This window comes from Neomonachus schauinslandi, chromosome 2, assembly GCF_002201575.2.
Source record: "Neomonachus schauinslandi chromosome 2, ASM220157v2, whole genome shotgun sequence".
NCBI lineage: Eukaryota > Metazoa > Chordata > Mammalia > Carnivora > Phocidae > Neomonachus > Neomonachus schauinslandi.
The window spans coordinates 67,150,635-67,176,500 of record NC_058404.1 but is presented as its reverse complement, the minus strand read 5'-3'; positions in this window follow the sequence as shown (position 1 = coordinate 67,176,500).

Genomic DNA, 25,866 nt, shown 5'->3' with positions numbered 1-25,866 from the left:
TTACTATGGTTACAATCCTTTTCACCGAGTCTACAAAGAGATATGTGTACATTTTGAATGGAGCCATTCTTCTGATTTAGAGTCAGAATAATTTTGAGAAATTCAAACTTCTATTAGGTAGAAAGTAGCTAAACTATTTTTTCTATACACATGAATCATTTAATATATTTTTTTCTTGACTCAGATAAAGTGACTGACATATTTGAACAATGCTGCAAGAGTGAGCACATTGGTATTGATTTACCTTTCCTGGCAGAATCTGAATTCATTCTGAATGAAGGTCTGTGTCTCTGATTGCTGTCTCTAGGTTCTATTGTTTTGTTTTGTTTTGTTTTTAATAGTCCCTTGAATTGATATTTTATCTTTTGTCAGATCTAACTAGATCTATTCTAGTCAGAAGCTAGGTCTGTTTCTATTTGCTTTTAGCAGAGCAGTTACAATTTTGTGTTCTTTTTGTCATTATTCATGGGGTCTTTTCTAAGTCCCCTTTGCATGTAAATTTCACTATTTTCCTTTGTTATTTGAAAACCTTGTAAAATACATTCTATAATATGACTGAATAAATAATTTTATAACCCCAAAGAAGATCTGAATGACACATGGTAGATTTGTATACTTAGTAACTCTCCCAAAAGATTCCTATTTTTTGTCATCAAGTGTAATACATCAAATATCCAAAAATATAGTCATAGTTTTGCTTTGCTAACTAGTAAAATATATTTTAGAACATTTTTCTAATAATATTATAAAGTATTATCCTTTTGGAAAAGAAAACAAAACTTCCATAGCACTCCTGATACAATCTAAACACCTAAAGATGATTAGATAGAATCATATTAAGCTTTGATGTTTCACATAAATTTTACTTGTTTCTTGGGTCAAAGAGATAGAAATCCAAAACTAATTATAAGTAGAATAACTTAACTGAGGGACTACCCAGGGTTAGATTATACCCCTTATTTCCCTAGATGTCACTGATAATTGCTGGAACAAATAATACAAATATCAAAATAGTAATAAGGAAATTTACTGATATGAGTGCTTTGACAAGAATTACCAACCAAACCTTATGAATTGTCCAGAATTTATCAATAGATGTGAGCACTAGGGGATTCTGGAGTTGATATATAGGCCATAGTATATTAGGACTATCCATCATCAAAATATTACTTAAATTGACAGAATATGAATATTTACAACAGCATGGAAATATCCTGAGTGAGGGGGATCAAAAGGGCTTTGGTTTCTTTCATTATATTTCAACACTGTTATTAGGAAATTGGCTTTGGAAAAGACATCACAAAATACAACAACACCCACAATCTTTATAATCCTTTTTAAATCCTAAGCAGTGATAGTGTTACAGGATTTTTGTTCCTTAGTGCCTGTGGTTCTTGGTCACACCACTTCAAAGAATGAAGAAGTAGACCAGATGAAGAGTGAGGGACAGCAAAGCAAAGTTTATTGAGGGATAGTATAAAGCTCCCAGAGAGGGAGGGGGCCTGAGAGGGTTACCATTTTGGCTTTCAAATCTAGGGGTTTTTATAAGCTCTTTTAAGAAACTATCTTAAGTGTTCTGAGTGTGGAGCCCTGAGGATTGGCTGCTAAGACGTGCCAATCAAGGCTTTGATCATGCACCTGTCTATCTATTGGGTTATTGTTCACGTGTTGCTGGTCTTTTGGGCTGACATCTGGAGACTAACTGCCTCAACTTGTGATAGTGACCCATGTTTTATGGTTAATTGTTTTGTTTCAGGATGTTTTGCAAAAGTCACTCCTGCAGAGGCTGCTAGACAGGATGCGATTGTGGCCTTGTCTAAGTTGTAAAACTGGATGCCAATATGGTTTTATCTTCGCTGTTCCAGCTCCCTGTTTTCTTGTTGGGGACCCTGGCCCTGACTACCTAAGTGTCCAATTAACCTCTAACAATAGGCTGACCCCTCTTGAATCTATATACTCTTCATTTCATAGCTCTTCTTTCCTCCTAGGCAAAGGTGGTAAGCAGTGAATAGACTATCATCCTTATTTTCCTTTTTCATTCACATGCAGTAGATGAATTAGAAAAATTATTCTTCATCTCCTATGAATTATATTAATTTTGAAAACTTAAATCTAAAATACACTTTCCAGTTATGACATGAGAAAGGAATCAAGGATTAATTCTCCCATTTATAACTTAAATAAGAAAATACACAAATATCTTATAGAACTTTGGTTATGTGATACATATTAAAAAAGACAAAGCCATGTATAATATATATTTTACAAGTATTATTCCTACATATTCTTTTATTTACTTACCACATATTTACTGTACACTTACTATGTCTGAGGACTAACAGAATTACTATCTTAAACATTTTAAAATTCTTTACTTCTGATATATTTTGGTCATAATTACAAATGCTCAAATCAGAATGATACTCTTCTTCCTTAAATGAAAACATATTTTAAATTTTGCTCATTTTTTTCTAGAATTTGATGACTTAGAGATGAAATATAAATCTCTAGTTAGAATGGTATTTAAAATATGTTTCTTACTGTAGTTTCCAGTCCAAATTGCCTAGTGACACCATTAGTCCAGAATGGCATATTTGTATTTATTAGTTGGTGTACCAATCCCTGATAATTAATCAACAGAGAAGAAGCACTATAAAGCTTAAAAGAACATAACAATATATATACCATTTTCTCCATCCTACTGAATCACCAACGTTGTACTTAATATGTAGCATTGTACTTAATATGTAATAGATCCTCAATAAATATTTGTAAATGAGTAGTTATTCTCAACTATGAATGTTTACTTATCATTTTGAATAAATTGAATAAGGTTTTCCAGTCCCAGCATTATTGACATTTAAAGGCATATAATTCTTAGTGTGGGGGTTATCTTGTAGTTTGTGGGATGGTTAGCAGTATGTCTGGCCTTCACCCACTAGATATCAGTAGCAACCCCTCCTCTTTCCCAGCTGTAGCAATCAAAAAAGTCTCCAGACAATGCCAAACATCTTCCAGGGGGACAAAATCATATCCAATTGAAAACCACTGATCTGGGATGATTTCTCATTAATTCTCATAACAGCTAAACAGAATATGGAATTAAGGAGGAAAAACCTCTGATTCATTCGTTTGTTTTCAAATTCTAATAGAATTGATTTCTAATCACAAGCTATTGTTGGATTTGCTTATGATTAGGAATCAATTAGATAGTTATTTATGTTTCTTTTCTTCTAATACTTTGATTTATAAATAAAAGGTTCAAATCAGATGATTATGATCAGCTCCTTCATAACTATTTAATATGTAAATAATAATTATTTAATAAACCTGTGTGCCTATGCAAAAGGAAGTTAATATTCCATAATTATTATTTGTTAAGCATATTTTAAAAAAATCATCCCTTCAGCTTGCTATGGGTTTATTTTGTTCTTATGTTTCTAGTTTCTTGAGACGGGAGCAAAGATTATTGATTTGAAACTCTTCCTCTTTTTTTTTTTTTAATTGAGATATAGTTGACATATAAAATTTTATTAGTTTCAGGTGTACAACATAATGACTTGATATATGTATATATTGTAAATGACCACCACAATAAATCTAGCTAACATTCATCATCTCACATAGTTATATTTTTTTATAGTAAGAACTTTTAGATCCATTCTCTCTTAAGGAATTTTAAATATATAATACAGTATTATTATCTATATTTGCCATGCTGTACAAGATGTACAAATATGTTGGGCAATTTTTTAATTTTTAATTTTTTATCTACTCTAGTTTTAGCAATCTCACAGAATATCCTACATCAGTTTCATTGTTAATATATTTCAGTGAGTTACTGTGATTAGTAAGCTCATAGGCATGCTTTTGTTATGAAATATATTGTTATTTCTACCTCATTTGGGCAGTAACTATGCCTTTCCACTTCCGACGTCTGCACAATGGGAATAAGCAGAGTACAGTAACATCTTTAATTTTTGTTGCTTAAATAGCTTTTTGTATAATGAGAACATAGGCAATGGTCTTCGAAGTCACAATTTTCCCAATGACTTTCAGGTGCTCTGGAGAGAAAAACATTAAACCTATAGGTTGCTTTAGATACCAAGTTGTAGTACACCTAGCAGTATGGCTAACCTAGGAGGCTGTTTGCATGGCTTTCAGAGCATTTAGGTAATAAGCTTGGTCTAGTTCCACAGCTTTAAGACCAGAACTGTGGTAACCTGAGGAAGATTCACTGATCTGGTAAGACCAAGAGTTCTTAATGAAGCCTGAACTTAAGCCTGTTTGTTTTATTACACTTTTCATTATAGTCTTACTATATACTGTAAAATGCTGAGTTAATTATGTGTATCTTCCCAGATGAGATAGAAAGGACTCCTGCCACTTATCCATTCTTTTCTCCCTTCTCCTCTCTCTCTTCTTATCCCCTTCCTCCTCTTCCCCTCCCTTCTCCCCTCCCACATACAAAGACTATGAAGAACTGCCCAGTCTTTCTGTCCAATACGGAAGGACTTATTTCAGGAATGATGGCTTCTAACAACTCAGTTAACCACCTCCAAGAGCTGTCTTTGGATGAAGAATGCTGCCTCACATTAGTTTGCCCTTCTTCTATAGGGCACCTGCTTCTAAAGACTTTTTTTTTAATTTTATTTTATTATGTTATGTTAATCCCCATACATTACATCATTAGTTTTAGATGTAGTGTTCCATGATTCCTTGTTTGTGCATAACACCCAGTGCTCCATGCAGAATGTGCCCTCCTCAAAACCCATCACCAGGCTAACCCATCCTCCCACCCTCCTCCCCTCTAGAACCCTGTTTGTTTTTCAGAATCCATCGTCTCTCATGGTTCGTCTCCCCCTCCAATTTCCCCCCCTTCATTCTTCCCCTCCTGCTATCTTCTTCTTCTTCTTCTTTTTTTTTTTTAACATATAATGTATTATTTGTTCCAGAGGTACAGGTCTGCGATTCAACAGTCTTACACAATTCGCAGCGCTCACCATAGCACACACCCTCCCCAATGTCCATCACCCAGCCACCCCATCCCTCCCACCCCCCACCACTCCAGCAATCCAAAGACTTTTTAACTCAGGGAGAAAAAAAAGACCTGGCCTGTTGTCTCAATTCATGACAACTAGGAAGGTAGGGTTGCCAGAAAAAATATGAGACACTCAGTTAAATTTTAATCTCAAATAAGCAATAAATACATTTTTGTATGTGTCCCATGCAATATTTGTAGCATAATTACACTAAAGTATATTAGTGTATACTTACAATAGAAATTTATTCATTGTTTATCAGAAGTTCAAATTTAACTGGACATCCTGGATTTATATTTGCTAAATCTGGTTGCCTTATCTAAAAGACCATGCTAGAGATCCCTACCCAATCTTACTTCTCTCTAACTCTCAGATAGGTGTTATTTCATTGAATTCTTCTCAGTAAACTGCTTTCATTTGAATAACAGTCTCAGTCTGTTTTCCAGGGAACCTTATCTATGTCAATTGGTAAAAATTATGGTCCAAAAAAAGCAGATGCTAAAATGAAATTTTTGGAATAAAAGCATCTGCTAGCCAGTTGTCAATAGGAACCCCATCACTGGGGGTAGATGGGGTACTGAGAGTCCCTGACATGTAGTAATGGTACAGTTATTAAAACTTCCATGATAATAAACCAGGATGGGATACTATGGGGTGGTGGGGGAGGCATTGGTTGGTGAAATATCCCATATCTCTTTTATTAGAAAAATTCAAGAGAAAGAGTAATATGAGGACTATGGAATGGGATACTGCTGAGGCCATTAATACACTGGAGGAAAAGGACAATGAAAGCATTAGAGTGATTAATCACTAACTTAAGGCAACACAGACCATAAATATAAAATATAATCATCTCCCACATCCAGAGGGCAGAAAATATTAACATTCAGGCCTGGAACTTAATTAGAAGGATAACAAACAGAAACAGAGCATATGATAACAGAAATGCAGAAAAATTAATCCTCAATCCAGAGTGTTATGCCAAGGGTAAGAAGCTTATGATGAAACATAGGATGAAGAATCTGGGTCAGAAATCCCAATTCCCCAGATTTTTTTTAACACTCTGAGCCTACAAATATGGCTTTTCTTGTTAAAGGCTAGTGCTTGTCCCTTGTTTGAAGATGATGCAGAGACTTTTATCTTTTAAGATGACTTACACTTCCTCAAGATGTACCCTAACTTTCCTCATGCCCACTAAACAAATAAGTAAAGATAAGCCTCAATATATATTATTCAGAAAGATGTTACTAATAAGTGTTCCTGCTAAGAGATGAATGAGACTATACTGCAATGAAAATGTAGGGCCTAGCCTATGTGCACTGTCAAGAACCAGAAGCATATTCATGGGACGAGGTCCAAAAGAGAGTCGACAAAAGTGGTTAAATATGAAGTTGGATAAAAAGAGTCTATTAGTCTGGAAGCACTCTTTCAGATTAAGGATTTCATACCCTACAAAGACCCTGAAATACAGGGTTAGGATCCTGTTGGATGGCATTTGGAAAACTGGGAAAAATTATGGTCCACACAAAGTTCAGTAGAAATGCCAGAATTTCTACGTGGGGTGGGGGAAAAAGAAATAAAAACCTCAGTAAAGACAACAGGCTAAAGCAGATATACTATGTAAGACTGGAAAATCTACCAGCTGACTATTTTCCCCCCAAAAGTCCACATTTACCAACATGGTAAGGAAAACACTGTGATAGGGTCACCAGGGTCATAGGATCAATGGTGACTCCTTATATAGGCCGTGGCTGACAGCAGTTGCTTTTTAGAAATAGGGATAATAAGATCTCAGATAATAGAGTCCAGGTAGCAGTACATATCTGTTAGAAAAAATAATGGGCACAATTGTAGAAATGAGCAGAAAAAAAAAAATTAGAGTGCAAACTAGGAGCCAGACAGTCAGAGAGCTATGGTGATTGTTAATAGAATACAGTGTCCCTAGGGACAAGATAGAAGGCAACTTTTAAGAGTATTTTTCAATTTGTGCAATCAAAAGAAATAAAGCATGGATGATTAGGATATGAAGGGCAGCCAACCAGATAAAACATCATAATTTCCTACATAGTTTGCAGACATGTGCCAGCTTTAAAATCCAGAACCCATTTACTGAAGAAAAGGGCAGTTTCCCATGAGGAAAGAACCTTCAATACCAGGGAAAGTTTATACGGAAACTATCACTAATGTTTTTCCCAGTAAAGCATGTGGTCATTTGTCTGACAACTGTATACTGACAAAAGAGGGATACTAGACATTCCAATAACTCTTTGATAGAGATTCAATTTGACATTAGTACTTGGACATGCAAAGCATTTCTATAAGCCTGTTGTTAGTGGAGACCTTATGAAAATAGAGTTTTGATCCAGGTTTAGCTTATAGCATTGAGTATGTCCATGAACTCCTCAATAGTGATTTCCCTGATCTCTCAAATTATAATTACAATAAAGGTTCTAGGTAGTTTTCAGAATATCATCACTAGCCTGTGAGGTAAGAGCTATCGTAGTTGTGAAGGCCAAATTGAGGCTGTTGAAACTGGTCCCAACCCTACCAAGATAGTAAGGCAAAAGCAATGTTGCAACTTAAGAGAAATGGGAGAAATCACTGCCATTCTTAAAAATTTAGAGTATGTTGATCCTCATCATATCCCCTTTTAAATTACAAATCTGGTCTTTACAATAACCATATGGGCCCTGGACAATGGCAGTGGCCTAAGTAATGGTCAGATAGATCTTTGCTACAGCATGTTAACATCTACCCACACATGTGCTCTATCACCATTGATCCGGAAAATGTTCTGTTTTGCTTTGCTTTGCTTTGCTTTGTTTGTTTTTCGTTTCTTTGAGGGAAGGGACTAGAAGCAGTTCTCATCGATGTGGAATAAACAACAGAATATATTTCATTCTCATCCAAGAATTATACTAACCCTCTTGCTCACTCCCATAATATAGCTCAAAAAGACCTATAATATCTGTACACCCTGCATAATAGCACATTATTTCTTTCTATTGATTAAATTGTGTTCATTAGACCATATGAGTACAAAGTGAGAAGAACATTAAAGGCCTTGATGAGGGGGCGCCTGGGTGGCTCAGTTGGTTAAGCGACCGCCTTCGGCTCAGGTCATGATCCTGGAGTCCCTGGATCGAGTCCCACATCGGGCTCCCTGCTCGGTGGGGAGTCTGCTTCTCCCTCTGACCCTCCCCCTTCTCATGTGCTCTCTCTCTCCTCTCATCCTCTCTCTCAAATAAATAAATAAAAAAAAAATCTTTAAAAAAAAAAAAGGCCTTGATGAGGATGGGTGTTAAATTCTTCAAAAATTCAGGACCTACTAGATTAATGAATTTTCAAATAGGTCTTGTTGTCTGGGCATGTTTGGACAATACAATTCTCATCAAAGTAAATGATAAATTATCAAATTAATATGTCTCATGTCTCATCACTAAAAAAAAAAAATAGTATAATAAAAACATTTCTTCTCTAGCTCACACTTACACTTACCTGGTACGTAGGAGAAAGAAAGTTAATACCAGCGGATGGAAACAAATAATGGCATGGCTTGGTTCAGAGATTAGTTGTCTAGGTATTTGGATGCAAGTTGAAAATGGCCTATTATTATGTTACTGTCCCACTCAAAGGTGGCCCTGAAAGATAGCAGTGGGTGGAAACCATCCCAATGATTAGAGGTTTAAGCCATGCACACTGACTTTGAGTATATGTGTAGAAAAGTGGTACACAGATTTATGGGTAGTGTCAAGCTGCTGGGCTCTGTGATCAGACTTTTAAAGGAAAAAGGATTAGAAGATAAAGGACAAAAAATTCTGTAGAAGTATGTGCAAAGACTTTTGGAAGTGAACATGAATTGTCAAGGTCTTTGTATTGTATACTAAAGCCCATCAGAGATGTCATAAAAGGAAAAGGCATTAAACCAACCAACAGGCTTGCCTGGATGGCTCAGTTGGTTAAGTGTCTGCCTTCAGCTCAGGTCATGATCTCAAGGACCTGGGATTGAGCTCTGTGTCTAGCTCTCTGCTCAGAGGGGAGTCTGCTTCTCCCTCGCCCTCTCCCTCTGTGCTCACTCTCTCTTAAATAAGTAAATAAAATCTAAAACAAACAGACAAAAAAAAAAAAAACACTCACAAATAACAACAAAACCCAAGTAGATGGAATGACTTGGCAAATTAACATCAGTCACTTTCTTTCATTGGCCATCCCCAGTGGTAATATACTGGGCTCACAAGTGGAACAACCATGTTAACAAAGATGGAATCTGTAAATAAACTCAATAGCATGAGCTCCCATTCATCAATGAAAATTAAATTAGTGTTGCTGCTGATTAGCAAAGCAAAAGACCTCAACACTGAGCTGTCAAAACCACACCAGTACTCAAAGAGAGCAATCAGCCCCTTGTTGACAAGTTAAATACATAAATACATTGAAACCATTCATCTCTAAAAGGTGCAGGGATTTTTATTGGACAGCATATGTTACAGGTATGGATTTTCCTTCCTTGACCACTGAGCCTCAGAGTCCACTATTATCTAATGGTCTTCAGAGCATATGATCAACTGACACACGACTCTGCAAAATATCACATAAGATAAAGGAGCACACATTCCTGCAATTGAACTTTAATGATGCACATAGGATCATGGAACTCACTTGTCCTGTTACATACAACACCACCCAGCAGCTTCCAAACATAATGATGGGAAAACTTTTGAAGGGCAAACAGAGGCTTCAGCCTAGAAATGATATCCTCTAGATTGGATTTTACCCTCAAGGAGATGCAGTTTACAACTAAATCAGTGACATTTAATGTCAAATAAATGTATCTCTAAAAGGTAAGAACACAGGGTTCCAGGAACCTGGACATGTAAGTAGGAGTAACTTTATTTACCTTCACTCTCAATGATCCACCTGGGTAATTTGTTTTCTATTTCTGTAACACTAGGATTTATATATGTAAAGATCCTATTCCCAGAGAGAGAATACTACTGTCACCAGACACAACAAGAATCTCATTACACTTTTTTTTTTTTTTTTTTTTAAGAATCTCATTACATTTTAAGTTTATGTGTTGCCTGGTCACTTTGGGCTTCTCAATGATGCCAAGAGATGAGAAGGTATGGAAAAAAAAAAATCAATATCTAGGCAGGAGTAATTTTCTCTGATCATCTCTAAGAGGTAATCATCTGTTATACAATAGGAGCAAGGAAGAATACATTTGACATCCAGGTGATCTATTGGGGGTTTCTTGTTATTCCCCAGTCCCAATTCAATAGCAACTAGACACGTGTAAGAACTTTAAGAAGGATATGACAGCTAAAGGCTCAGATCCCTCAGGGATGATTATCTGAGTCACTCCAGACCAGATAAGCTATGTGCTAATTTGAATTTTCTAAGAAGCAAACAATAAAAAGGAATGCAATATCTAAAGGCTTTAGGAGTGGAGAGTGAAGGTGGGGGCTACACCTATAAAGGATAAAGTAGAGAGGTAGCAGGGGAAGCCTTAATACTATGATGTAGGTCTGACACATGAGATAAGGAAAGGCAGTTTGTTTAGGTAGAGCCTCAGATAGCAGTAGAGCTCCAAAAAGTCTCAGGTATGCTGATTAGGACCTTTTAGTGAGCTTCCTCTCAGCTCAAGTACTCTGGCTCTGCTCAATCATTTGAGGAAGGTGTATAAGAGTATGGCCTCAGTGGGAACCCTGGAATGGAACCAAAGAGGGGGCAGCTAAAACTTGTCAGGCAACCACATTACTTTTAGTGAGTGCTCTTAAAGAGAGGTCTGAGTAGATCATCTGTGGCAGACATAATTTGTGGCGGCCACAGCCACCTGGACAAGCAGAAAAGGGAAACTAGAATAGGTATTAAAAGGGGAAAATAATGAATATCAGCTGCATACTGAGATTAGATGCAGTGGAAGACTCTGTAGCACATCTCACCATAAGCTATATAAGTTTCCCCAGGAAAAGAGCACATCCAGAATCTTTGAGCTGTTCAGAGATGGGTGATTTTATTATGTGAATCAATGCATTCAAATGACATAAGTGGTAGACGTAGTGGTTGCTTCAGATACCAAATTTCCCATTCCAGTACTTAGGCACTCATTCTCTGGATTCAAGAAGTGATGGCTAGTAGCTCACAGCTGAGTCCTTTACCAGGAATAGTTTTTGCCCCAAAAGACATGCAAATCTACATTTCATAGTGTGTTTCCTGCAGAATCCAACATATTAGACATATATATATACATGGTAGATGTATGTATGTATATCACACATGCATGAACACACACACACAGAATATGAAAATAATCATGAATAATGGAGTGTGAACTTCCAGAAATTCCAATATTATCCTCACACATGCTCACATTTATGATTTGAATTCCTGCTAAATGAAGATCTGTATCTTTGATCACTCACTATATGATTTATTGCTTTTTTGATATTGTAATAGCCTTGTATAGTGATAGATGGTAGCTACACTTTTGGTGAGCATAGCTTAATGTATAGAGAAGTTGTGACCATGTATACAACTGAAGGTAATGTAACAACCTGTGTCGACTAGACTCAAAAACAAAACAAAACAAAACAAAAAACTAGGGGCTCCTGGGTGGCTCAGTCAGTTAAGCATCTGCCTTCGGCTCAGGTCATGATCCCAGGGTCCTGGGATCGAGCCCCTCATCGGGCTCCCTGTTCAGTGGGAAGCCTGCTTCTCTTTCTCCCTCTCCCACTCCCCCTGCTTGTGTTCCCTCTCTCGCTGTGTCTCTCTCTGTCAAATAAATCAATAAAATCTTAAAAAAAAAAACAAAACTAAAGTTTTAGTGTTTTTTATAATCCTCTGAATTGATATATTTTTTTATAGCTCTGACTAGGTGTACTATGGCAAGAATCTAGTTTTTTTGGTATTTCATTTTTCAGAGCAGTTGTAGCCAAAATTGTACATGCAGATGTATCATTTTTTCTTACTTATCTGTTTATGGGGCTATTCCTAAATTCTCTGTTCTTTATGATATTATTCCCTTTTATTACCTTTGCAGCAGCTTTTTAAAAAAAATAGCTTTATTGCAGTATAATTGACATATAGTAAGTTGCACATATTTAAAGTATACAATTGATAAATTGCAACATATGAATATACCTGATATAATCACCACAATTAAGGTAATGAAAACATGGCCAACCCTAAAAGTTTCCTCATGCCTCCTTATAATCTCTCCCAGCCTCCCCTCATTCCAGTTGCCAGGCAACCACTGATGAGAGTTCTGTCCCTATAGATTAGTTTATATTTTATTTCATTTAAATATCTAAAGTAAATAATGAATTTTATTCAAATATAATTATGTAGTATACAGTCTCTTTGTTCTGCCATCTTTCACTCAGCATAAATATTTTGAGATTCATTCAGTTTGTAACATGTATCAAATGTATATTCCTTTTATTTATTTTTTTAATTTTTTAAAAAGATTTTATTTATTTGAGAGAGAGAGAGCATGAATGGGGGGGAAGGAGAGGAAGAAGAAGGCCTCCAGCTGAGCAGGAAGCCCGATGCAGGACTTCATCCCAGGACCCTGGGTTCATGACCTGAGCCAAAGGCAGATGCTTAACCGACTGAGCCACCCAGGTGTGCAAATGTTTATCCTTTTAATTGATGAGTCATATATCACTGTATGGACTTACCAGTTTATCTGTCCATTCATCTGTTTCATAGACATCACCAAGCCACTAGAGAATGAGAAAGTAACACAAAGTAACCTGGGAAAATTTTTTCTTACAATGGTGAACCCTGCCATTTTGAAAAACTACCCTACCCTTTACTTTAAGCCAGGGAGAATTTTAAGAGTTCTTATCATGATAATTGTGCAGGAAATTGCCCAGATTAAATAGGACTCCTTAAAATAATTCTCCCACTCTGTGAATCAACGACATCAGTCAAAGATAATAAACATTGAGGTCTTGGCCAGAAAGCAATATGGCTTTGACTATAGAGTCAAGGGATTTCCAAGACTAAAACTGATGCTCACAATATAGATGATCTTGCTATCTAATACAGGGACCTGAATATCCTAAAAACATTCGCATTTCATTTGGGTGAGGCTTTAAGCAGCTTTCACAATTTACCTTGCTTGCCTGAAGCTTCTCTCTCCCTCCATGCCCACTAATCTTTCCTTTTCTTTCTAGCTCTAACTCCACTTATTTAAGGAGCAAAATGAATGTATGAGGCTGAGACCTCTCTGTCCCCCAACGTCCGTATGCACTTGTGAAGTAATTCAGGAAGAGGAAGGACTCAAACTTTTATGGCTTTTTTGAATACAGGCATCAAAGTCACCATCCTACAATGTCGCTTAGGGCAGGGACAAGCTGAATTTAGTTAATTAAGTTAGGGCAAAGTTTGCAGTAGAGTGAAGAAGCTAACACAACTGTGTGAGTGAGGCCATTTGGGTCAATTCATTATCCTACTATTATGGCTTCATTTACTGAATGTATAATTGCTATTGATGTTTCATATGCCTATACTGTGAATGAAGGCATTCTCCCTATCAGAAAGAACTGCTTTTAAAGAAGTGCTATACCTTTGAGGCCCCACAAACCTAATAACCCATTTGAGCTATAAGTCTCCATGACTGATGATTTTGCCAATTGGAGCCTCAAGCAAAGAAGGCAGCCTCCATCCAGCCTCCATCCAGCCTCCATCCCCTAGATATTAACTCATCACCTGCCTGATGTAGATACTGAGAACATCTTTAGAAAAAGCAGCCTGCTACTGGGCTCTTCCAAAACAACCCCTTACCTCTGGAGGCCCTTACCTTATCAGGCCTCTGGCCTGATACTTCCATTTTGAAGGCTGAAGTGGTCATCTCAAACCTAAAAACTAACAATGCAGGAAAGTTCAACAAGCCTTATTTGTCAAATGGAAATTATATATTCAAGAATGTCGCTGGTCCGGGGCGCCTGGGTGGCTCAGTCCGTTAAGCGACTGCCTTCGGCTCAGGTCATGATCCTGGGGTCTTGGGATCGAGCCCCACATCCGGCTCCCTGCTCAGCAGAGAGCCTGTTTCTCCCTCTCCATCTGCCTGCCACTCTGCCTACTTGTGCTCTCTCTCTTTCTGTCAAATAAATAAATAAAATCTTTAAAAAAAAAAAAAAAGAACGTAGCTGGTCTGATTGCAGGGACATCACAGTTTTACATGAAAAAGTTTTCCTTTGGGGAAAACTTTCTCACTCTCTTGATGCAAGCAAAGCCACTGGTTTAACAGGGCCCCAGATTCACAGAGGTTCCCTGAAATGCCTGGGCATGATTCACTGATGGCCTGGTTAAACTGATAACCAATGCTGTCCATAGGGTTGCCTTTGCCTGCTCCTTGTAGTTGATTAAATTGTCCTTTCATCCCGGGGCGCCTGGGTGGCTCAGTGTGTTAAACGTCTGCTTTCAGCTCAGGTCATGATCCCAGGTTCCGGTGGCTCAGTGTGTTAAACGTCTGCTTTCAGCTCAGGTCATGATCCCAGGTTCCTGGGATCGAGCCCCACATCAGGTTTCCTGCTCAGTGGGGAGCCTGCTTCTCCCTCTCCCTCTGCTGCTCCCCCTACTTGTTCTCTCTGTAAAATAAATAAAATCTTAAAAAAAAAAAATTGTCCTTTCATCCCTTCTTTGGGGCTAATTTTAGGGCCTCAAAGTTGTTGACATTATTTATATTAAATATTGATGCTTCAGTCCAATCAGCTGACTCCAAGAAATGCAATTGTGATATTTAAAACTAATCATTCCTATACTATTTGCAATCTAACAATAGTGTGTCTTTCATCACAAAAGCCATTCAACAATGGGTTGATAGTCAAGGTAAATCATCCATACCATCCACAGTCATTTATTAAATATTAGAACATTTGCCTCAGAAATCTGATTCTACCTCCCTCATTCCCTAATACACATACCTTATTAAGGCATTTTGGTCAGTGACCATGCTTATCTTTCAGAAGGGATCATCTGTGTTTGGCCAATTCCTGGATAATTGTCAGAATACAACAGTCTGGGCGTTAGAAAGAGTTATTTGAAAATACACACAACATTTGTTAGTATCTCCAGGTATCCTCTCCATATTCATTCTCATAGCTGTCACTCACTCCTTGCATGGGGTGAATAAATGCTATTCAGCTGGTTTCATGGACAAACAGGACAGATACGACTAACTGCCCTTAGATTGTCACTCCAAAATCAAGGACTAGACTCAGCTTTTTTAAGTGAATTAAGTGCAAGTCTTACCAGCTGCCCAAGAGGCCAGAAGGAAGTACTGACAATGTGTGTCTGTCACTGATACAGGTTTTACTTGAAAGAAGACAATGCTGTTCAACAAACCTTTCTTTCCATGGGCAACGTGTGCACCCTCAGAATTTACTATTTTGTGTCAAATAATAGTTTACCTCCCTCATGAAAACACAGAGTCGTGCACCTTGGTGGTGGTCAGAAGATACCACCAAGGGTTTAAGAAAACACTATTGGTAAATCATGTTACACTGATAAATCATGTGGATAATTCTCCAAAATGAGAGTTAATTAGGCAAACTTCTTATTAGAAATTACTGACTTTTATTTAAACAGGCAGTTATCTCTAGAATGGTAATTATCCAATTAGAAAAGGTGTTGAAAATTTGTCTCTGACTTTAGCTACAGTGACCAGTAACAGCAACTCAGCCCTAGAATATGTTTAGATCAGCCCCACCTTGTTGGACAGAGTTGTGTAAGTGTTCCCTTTGAGCATCTGTGTAATTTTTACTATATATTATTGTACCCAGATTAATGCCTTTGCCCTGCTAGGAAGGTCAATAAGGAAACTTAAGGAGAAATCTACCGGGTTTGGCAAGAGAATCCCTGAGAGTTTACGAGATTTTTTCAGCTGATTGGTTTTGTAACCCTCTGGGACATGACTGAGGTCAATACTGAGAGGTGGCCCCATCCTTCTTCTTTAGATTCCTGCTGATAATAGCCTTAACTAAATGCTGAAAGAGAGAAATTAAACAGACTTGGTTCCAGGCTGTTTATTAGATGAATAAGAATGGCTCATGGAGTACACATACTGGGAAATGTGCCAGAAGCCAAGACAGTGTAGAAATGAGTGGTAGTATCCTTGAAAGGAAATTGTCTATGAATGTTTCCCATTTCTGTATGTCTCCTGAGCAGAGGTATTGTCTACCTTTGTTCTGGCTTGTTTTTTAAAAATATGTTTGTATAGTACAGAGTCTTGGAAAATAGAGTTGGGCTCTATGTAGAGCAAAATGCATGTTTACTTTCATCCTTAAAAGATAAACATAGGGGGGCGCCTGCGTGAATCAGTCAGTTAAGCAGCTGACTTGATTTTAGCTCAGGTCATGATCTCAGGGTTGTGAGATTGAGCCCTTGTTGGGCTCTGTACTGGGTGTGGAGCCTGCTTAAGGTTCTCTCTCTTCCTCTTCCTATGCCCCTCCCCACTCTTTAAAAAACTATAAAAAATAAACATAGTTCCTTCCTTTAGAAGAAAGGACAGGTGGGCTTACTGTTCACTATAATAAAGATAATGCCTTCCTATAGAGAAGAGTGGACATACTTATTATCTATTATAAAAGACTTGAATTCCCTAAGTTCAGAGTTCCTTTCCTGAAACACAACCCCAATGCATAAGCAGATGTCAGCTGATATTCTTCATGTTGTCCTGTGGGCTTTGGAGCTTGAGGAACCAGTATAAGATAATGCTGATACTCTGGCTACTGCTGTTGCTATGAGCAGTAAACTTTCCTTTATCTCTGATTCAGGATTTTCATATCTTCTGTAAAGATGCATTACATGTGGTATGCTAGTGTGCAAACTTGTTAGCTGCCCAAATAGGTAAAACCTAAGACACTTCACAGTTCATGACACTGTGTCTTGTCCTTTTCTTGAATTGTGCTACTATTTACATATATCAATAAATTGGAGAAACCGTGCCTAAGTCTGGAAGTATTGATGTGTAAGGCATAAACCATAAAAAGTGGATAAAGGACAAAGGACCATTTTGTTTTACTTCAAAAAAAAAAAAAAAGGAGCAGGGAGATGGGCACGGTTATAACTAAATACTGCTTAGATCCTTGAACTAGAACACAGTAGCTTGTGTTCTAAGACCCCAAAAGAGGGATGGGGTGTATAAACCCTAATATTTATAGGAGGAATCCTGTAAAAGGTTTTTGTAACACAAGTCACACAATTAAGTTTCATATGCAATGTGTTATCAGAAGAGTCTGGCAAAAAACAAACAAACAAACAAATACATTCATCTTTTCATAAAACCTCTAGGAGGTGACATAAATTCCCAGGCACTCCAGGCCATCCCTTTAGCTGAATAAAGATTTAATTAGCCCAAGAGCATTCCTCAGAAAAAGATTTCTAAATGCTGGTTGTGATTGAAAGAAAAGCAAACCAGACCAGGAGGTACATTCAAATAGTAAAACTAAATTAGGCAATGTTCTAGTTATCTATTTCTGTGAAGCCTCCCATAAAAGCTTAGTGGGTTAAAACAGTTTTGTTGCATCTCATCATTTTGTTGGGCAGATATTCAGGCCAGCCTCAGCTGTTTGATTCTCCTGTTCCATGGGACATTGAAATATAACACATGGTGGTATTCAGTTGACAGATGGACTGGTATGGAGGGCCCATTAATGAGCTTTACTCACATATTTGCATCCTTTGCTAAGATGTTTGGAAGGCTGGCTTAGATAGGACTGTGGACTAAAACACCTACACGATAGAATTAAGGGGACATGGGTGGAGTATCATCACTGTTCTCTACGTCACCCATCCAGCAGCCATACTTTACCTTCGTCCTTTCTAATGAAATGTGATTTTATTCAGGTAATGAGTAAATCTGCTTAGGAAAATTGGCCCTTCCTCGGGCCCTGTAGGAAGTGTGGATCATTCATTACTGATCACAGTAATCCCATTTTCTTTGCTTGTGGTTATTTTAGGTCTGGGAATCTGAGAGGAGATTTTTTTTTTTTTTTTGGTGGAGGTTCGGGGAAAAATATATCCTTTAGTGTATAAAATTATACACTTAAGGAAAAAATAAGCCTTTTCTCTTTCCCCAAATTGCTGTGTGACGCTGGAATGTCTGGAGCTGTGGCAGTCATTTTACTACTATTAGGATGTAAAGCTGTGGGCAAAAGCCAGTATGCTGAAGATGGCAAAACAATCACATAAAATACTTGTGCAGTTTTGCTGACATTAATTTACCTACTTAATTAATGTATTCTGGAATTGCTTGTTATATGAAATAATAAATCTGGATACATTTTCTTTTTTTTTTTTTTAAGATTTTATTTATTTGACAGAGAGAGAGAGAGATAACAAGGGCAGGAACACAAGCAGGGGGAGTGGGAGAGGGAGAAGCAGGCTTCCTGCAGAGCAAGGAGCCCGATGCAGGGCTCGATCCCAGGACCCCAGGATCATGACCTGAGCCGAAGGCAGACACTTAATGACTGAGCCACCCAGGTGCCCCTGGATACATTTTCTTTGGGATAATACTAGTTTCCAATATTTAACAACTTGTAGCCAAAAGCATCTTAAATGATCTATCTATCCTAGTGTGTTATTATAAAGTCAACTTAGTGGATTGCAATAAGCAATATAAAGAATAGAATAGACTAGGTTAGACTAGGCTAGGACAGAGTAGAGTAGGATAGGACAGCGTAGGATAGGATAGAATAAAAATCAGAGTACATTAGGTGTAGTAAGTATCAGATCTGTTTAAAGATATAGTTGTTTCGGGGTGCCTGGGTGGCTCAGCCGTTAAGCGTCTGCCTTCGGCTCAGGTCATGATCTCAGGGTCCTGGGATCGAGCCCCACATCCGGCTCCCTGCTCCGCGGGAAGCCTGCTTCTCCCTCTCCTACTCCCCTTGCTTGTGTTCCCTCTCTCACTGTGTCTCTCTCTGTCAAATAAATAAAATCTTTAAAAAAAAAAAGATATAGTTGTTTCTATTATATATACTAACATACACAGTGTATTATATTCTAATGAAAATTGCATTTCTTTAAATCTTTTAAATTTCTGATATTTCATAAACTTAGCCTTCAAGTTTGAATACAGAACAAGAACTTGAGCATCTGAAAGTGGATAGTATTAACATATTAAGAACTTCCTAAAAAATAGGGGTTTGAAATTTGAGAATTCATGGGGGCTGGGTGGCTCAGTTGGTTAAGCATTTGCCTTCTGCTCAGGTCATGATCCCAGGGTCCTGGGATCGAGCCCCGCATTGGGCTCCCTGCTCCACGGGAAGCCTGCTTCTCTCTCTCCCACTCCCCCTGCTTGTGTTCCTTCTCTTGCTGTGTCTCTCTCTGTCAAATTAATAAATAAAGTCTTAAAATAAAGAAAATTGAGAATTCATAAACATAAACCAAACCATTCTAAAAATAGTTGTTTGAATGGGGTAGATAAAAAACTGTGTTTTAAAAAATCATTAGTATCTGAATTTCTATCCATAGAGTTTTTACTTTAGTTAATAGGCTTAAAAGTTTACAAAATTATAATCAGAGAACAATCATAGGGAGGATTCAAACAGAGTGTACCGGAGCTATAATTAGACTCTTCTGAACTACCATTGTGGAGAAGATCTGCAACTGGTTGGAAAGAGGTATTTCCAGAAAGCCATAAGAGACAACATTGACTGAAGAGGGAAGGGCAGGCATGAAAATCAGAGCTAATGCAAGAAAACCACTCCAAAGCCCTACTCAGTTAGCAAGAGATTTCAAATAATACTGGGATTCAAACCCCGGGCTTTACAGGTGATGTCCACATTTGGAGACTTGAGGAAAGTTTGAGACTGGAATTTTCATCTCAGTGCCCAACATTTGATGGTAGAGAGAAAATTTAAACCTACGACTTGATGCCCACTTAAGTTACCAAGTGTGAAATAAGCTTTCAAGAGTGGCATCTAGAACATTTTAGGTTTCATATTGCCATTTTCTTAGCAAAGATCTATTTTTTATATATTAAGGTAAATTTGCTGATTTATGAAAATATCCTGTAAAATAATCAATAAGGAAATTGTGTAGTCTATGCCTTTCACACATTTTTTTAAAGATTTTTAAAAATTATTTATTTTAGAAAGAGAAAGAGAGAGCGCATGAGCAGGGGGAAGGGCAGGAGAAGGAGAGAGAGAGAATCCTCAAGCAGACTCCCTACTGAGCAGGGAGCGCCTCAGGGGGCGTGATCCCAGAACCCTGAGATCATGACCTGAGCCAAAATCAAGAGTCGGCTGCTCAATAGACCAAGCTACTCAGGCGCCCCCCTTTCTTACATTTTAATTTATCAGGAGTGCTTGGATAAGATGTTAATTAGCAAAGGTAGTTTTCCATAGAACATGTGTGTGTGATTGTGGAAGGTCAACCAGATTAATTCTTTATGAAAACAAAGCAGGGGCGCCTGGTGGTTCAGTCAGTTAAGTAACTGCCTTCAGCTCAGGTCATGATCCCAGGGTCCTGGGGTTGAGCCCCGCATCGAGCTCCCTGTTCGGCGGGAGCCTGTTTCTCCCTCTCTCACTCCCCCTGCTTGTGTTCCCTCTCTTGCTGTCTCTCTCTCTCTGTGTCAAATAAATAAATACATAGAATCTTTAAAAAAAAAACAAAACAAAAAAACAAAATAAAGCAAAGTTTTAGGTAAATTGTTAAAAATTACAAACAGGCATAAGGAAAGAAATTTTCAATATCATCGAAGTTAAAATATAACTGGCAATTGGAGAAATTTTGTGACATTTATAACAAGAATTCAAATGTCTATTTTATGAGCTTGTACAAATAAATAAATAAAAATTTAATAAAGAACACCTAGTGAGAGGTTCCTGGGTGGCTCAGGCAGTTAAGCATCTAACACTTGATTTTGGCTCAGGTCATGATCTCAGGATTGTGAGATTGAGCCTCATGTCAGGCTCTGCACTAGAAGGAGAGTTTACTTAAGATTCTCTCCCTCTCCCTCTGCCCTTTCCCCACCTCTCTCAAATAAATACATAAATAAAGTCTTAAAAAAAAAAAAAGAACGCCTAATGAAAATGCTCAGAAGATATAAAGAAGAAATTTCAAAAGTCAATTCTTTTTACATTCACAGATAATTGAGTGATAGCCACATAAAACTTAGAATTAATTTTTCCATCAGTTGAAAATATTAACTGTACTGATAGTAAGTAAAATGTATGAAAATAAATACTTTCTTACATTGAAGAACTATAAATTAGTGCAAGGTCATTGAAGTGCAAAGAGTCAGCATCTATTACCATTTTAAATGTGAATACCTGTTGGACACAGCAACTCTAAGAATATTTTTTTAAATTTAAAAATAAAGATTATTCAAATAACTTCTAAATATTTAATACAATATGAAATTAAATATTTATTTATATTTTAGGAGCAATATAGACTCAAATATAGACTATTTCTACAGAATATATATGATCAAGTTTAAGACAGACTACATTATTAATTGAGAAATATTACTTCTTATTTAATTAAAGTATTTTCATATATTTTATACTATCTATATTTAATTTCAATCATTGTCATTCTTATTTTTGCTTTAAAGAGAATGTATTGATATACACACATATAAGTATTTGGATCAGGGATTTTAAAGTTTTTGAAGTTTTTGAAGGGTATCCTTTACTTAAACCCAACACATTGTGGTACAGGGTGCTCTCGCCAAGCTGTGGTCTTGGCCTGCTTCCTTCCACATCCTAGTAATGATACCTACAAAGAATGTGGTGGATTTTCCTAAAAAAAACAAAACCCCTAGCATTCCAAATTAAGATGGGAAATACATGTGGTCAAATATTATACATATATTTTTTCTTGATAAAATGGAATTGCAGTATAATGACAAAGATTATGATCATACACATATGTCTGTATAACTCTTCCATCTCGGGCACCTGGGTGGCTCAGTCCATTAAGTGTCTGCCTTTAGCTCAGGTCATGATCCTAAGGTCCTGGGATCGGGTCCCTCATTGGGCTCCCTGCTAAGCAGGGAGCCTGCTTCTCCCTCTACCATTTCCCCCTGCTTGTGCTCTCTCTCTCTCAAATAAATAAATAAAATCTTAAAAAAAAATAACTCCTCCATCTCTTTGTTAGTTACTAGGATGACATTGAGAATATCTCTGGAGTAACACTTAATGAATTATCTTATACTTATGAATATAAGCGCTACTTCACTATAGATAAGCATGAACCATCTGTAAAAATGCTAATTCAAAACAGAAAATTTCCCAAATTAATCATTCACTTTATGTCTTAGAATATAAAAAAAAAGATGAAAGTTGAATTATTTTATACTGAAATTGCTGCCACGTAGCAGACTTAATCAGAAACATAAGACAATTTCAGTGATAAGAACTTTTTCTAGGAAATGTGTTAAATGTTTAATACAAAAAATGTTAAATATTTACTTGTAGTTTCTCGAAACATTTATTTATTTAAGCATGCGTTGGTAAACTTCTTCAATATGTTTTTACTGAAGAAATATTCTCTCTGTAGTATAATTTGTAAAGGCAGAAAGTTAATGTGTTTTTATTGAGTTGTAGAGAAATGGCACTTTAACAGCTTTACTATTTTAATGAGCTTCTATAGTTCAAATGAGTGTATTTTATATTTTAGTACTTAGAATGTGAATCATTGAAGAGCTTATTTGTTCAATTTTTGTGACGTATGTTGAATCTGTTTTCTTCTGTTAAGAATACAAAATTATATATCTTTTAAATTGTTCTGTTACTTCCATACTTACTCATTTAAATGAGTCCCATTGCAATATTGTTTTATATACATTACTTTATGTTGTATTTATATCATTTGATATTAATTTAAAGGTTCTTTCAGGAAACTTAAAAAGACATATTTTTTTGAAGCTTTACTGAGTTGGGTTGTTCAGTGACTAATAGGGCAAGTAAGTTTTGATAGTTTGCAATATTAAACACAGTTCTGCAAATCTTCTCATAGTCCATGGACAATTGACTCAGAATAATTTATACCAACAGGTAAGTGACATAAAGTTGCTTATAAACTACTTTATAAGCAATTACTTTAATTGATTTTCCTATTTTCCCTCCTAACAAAAACTTATTTCAATTTATTAAATACAACCTAAAATGAACAAAATTTCAAGAAAAGAAGAAGAAACGTGCTCTTCAAGAAGATTTGACAAACTTTCTATAAAGGGACAGAGAGTATTTTAGGTTTTGTGGGCCAGATGGTCTCAATCACAACTACTCAGGTCTGCCATGGTAGAATACCACAGTAGCCATAAATAATACTTTTAGGAATGGATGACTATGTTTCAATAAAATGTTATTTACAGAAACAGGGAGCTGGCCAGATTTGGCCTGCCATAGTCCGCCAACTCCTGCTACAAAGAGGTGCTTCCTTAAGTGGGGCCCACAAATGAGCACTATCAACAACCCTTGAGAGCTTCTTAGAAATGCAAATTATCAGACCTCACCTCCTACCTACAAAATCAGCATTTTGGGGTGTGGGTTCCAACAACCTGTAATGTGACATGCCCTCCATCATCTGATAGCTTCGAAAGATTTTAAAGCAGAGATTCTGATTCATCAGGACTGGGATGGACCTGAACATTGCATTTCTAACAAGCCCCAGGTAACTTCAATGGGGCTGACCTTCTAACCACACTTTGAAGAGTACTGTTCCAAAGAGCACTTAGGTTGTGTCCTTTATCTTCCTGTCCTAAATAACACGTTATGTTTTATTTTTAAGTGAAAATAACTTCATTCATTCACTGATCTGTTATAAATACAAATACACACAAATATAAAAACTACATATTTGTTAAGAAACTACCATGTGCATGTATGAGGAATTCAAAGTTGAATAACAAATGCCTTAATTTATGTTATTATAAAATATTTGAGTAAAACAATTCAGTTTAAATGACCAAAACTTTTAAAAGACTTATTTGATTTATCAAGTAAATTATTATTGTGCATTACTTGCAATATTGTCAGTTTCTGTTCTAAGCCTTGGGTATACAAAATGGGCAAACAAACTTCCCAGCATTCAAGGAACTTAGAAACTAATGGAAGCATAAAAAAACTCAACAGACATGTTCTCTACAATGTATAAGTTATCAAACTTAAGTTGAGACCTAAGTGATGTGAACAATAGTTAACTAGCTAGAATGAGCCCTCCAAACAGATAAAAAGATCATCCAAAAATCCAAGGAAGCAAAATTGAACAGTGAATGTTAAGTGACTGAAGTAACTTAGTACTGAGTCTGGGCACAGATGATGGACAGTATGGGAATGGAAAACATAGGTTTAAGATGTAACCAGGGCATCTTTGGACACCTTGGACATTCTGAGTTTTGGGACAGTGGTTATCCTCAAATTAAAACCCAATGAAGGATGCTATTAGGGGAGTCACTTGATAAGATCTGCATTATAGGAAGATCTCTCTGGCAAAATGTGAAGAATTAATGGTAGGAGAAAAGACAAGCAGATGGTAAAAAAAAAAAAAAAAAAAAGTTTGTTATTTTGAATACTACTGAGTAAACAGAACTGTCAGTTTGAGATAACAGACTGGATACATGGCACATCATGAGGCCGCAGTTAAGGATGCCATTCAGATTTCTGGCTTCTTGCCATGGCCACCTTCTTTTGAAGATTCAGAATCCAATTCACATGCTACCTCCTGGGTCTGGCTTCCACTGACCATCCTTTTTATTTTTACCCCATTGTAGTAAGTCTTCAACATGGTAGTTTATTTTATTGTCTTCTTAATGCTTAGCTCAAAATGAAATAATTATCAACGTGTATTTTTTTTCCACTTGATTTTTTTCTGTTCTCCCATCTAACATTTAAGTTCAGAAAAGTTGAGAATTATTCTGTTACTCATCACTATAGCATAGTGCCTAGAGAACTGAATCTCAGGTCAAAATATTTGAGACAAATAATGCATGAATAATGTCACCTAGACAACTATATGGTGATACAAATGACCAAAATGATCATTACAGAAGAAAAATCACATTTTGTGCAATGGGGGCATCCAGAAGGAGATTCTGGTAGAGATGTTATAGATCTTGCAGTCATCAATGATGACTGAAGCTATGAAGTAAGATGTGATCTTTAAGGGAAAAATGTACATAGGGCGAAAAATACTATAAATGGCACCCAAGGAGAAGATATTTGCAAATGACTAACCTAATCCAAAAATATAAAAAGGAACTTATAAAACTCAACACCTAAAAAACAAATAATCTAATTTAAGAATGTACAGAAGACATGGATAGACATTTCTTCAAAGACATCCAGATGGCTAACAGACACATGAAAAGCTGTTCATCATCACCTATCATCAGGGAAATTCAAATCAGAACTACAATGAGATATCACCTCAAACCTGTCAAATACTTAGTCTCTGTCCCTTTACAGATAATGTTGGCTGATCCCTGATCTAGAGTAATAAAAGAGGTAGCTGCATGTCTGTTCAGTTAAAGAATACATTTCCAGGGATCCTTTAGGTTGGATATGGCCTTGTGGCAGGACCATTGATGCAGAAGCAGACATTATGTGTGCAAATTATGGCTTGTGCCCTGGAAGCAAAGAACTATGCTCTCCTTCCCTTCACTTCCCACTGGCTGCTATGACTTTTTACATGATAAAGAAATAAACTTTTATTTTGTTTAAGCCATTATTATTTTGGCCTGTATTGTAATAGCTAGAACTATATCCTAACCAATAGTGCTCATGTATACATATTTTTATATATTATGTGTAGTTTAACCTGTGAGATTTTTAGATTAGGTTTTATCAACAGTTTATTTCTA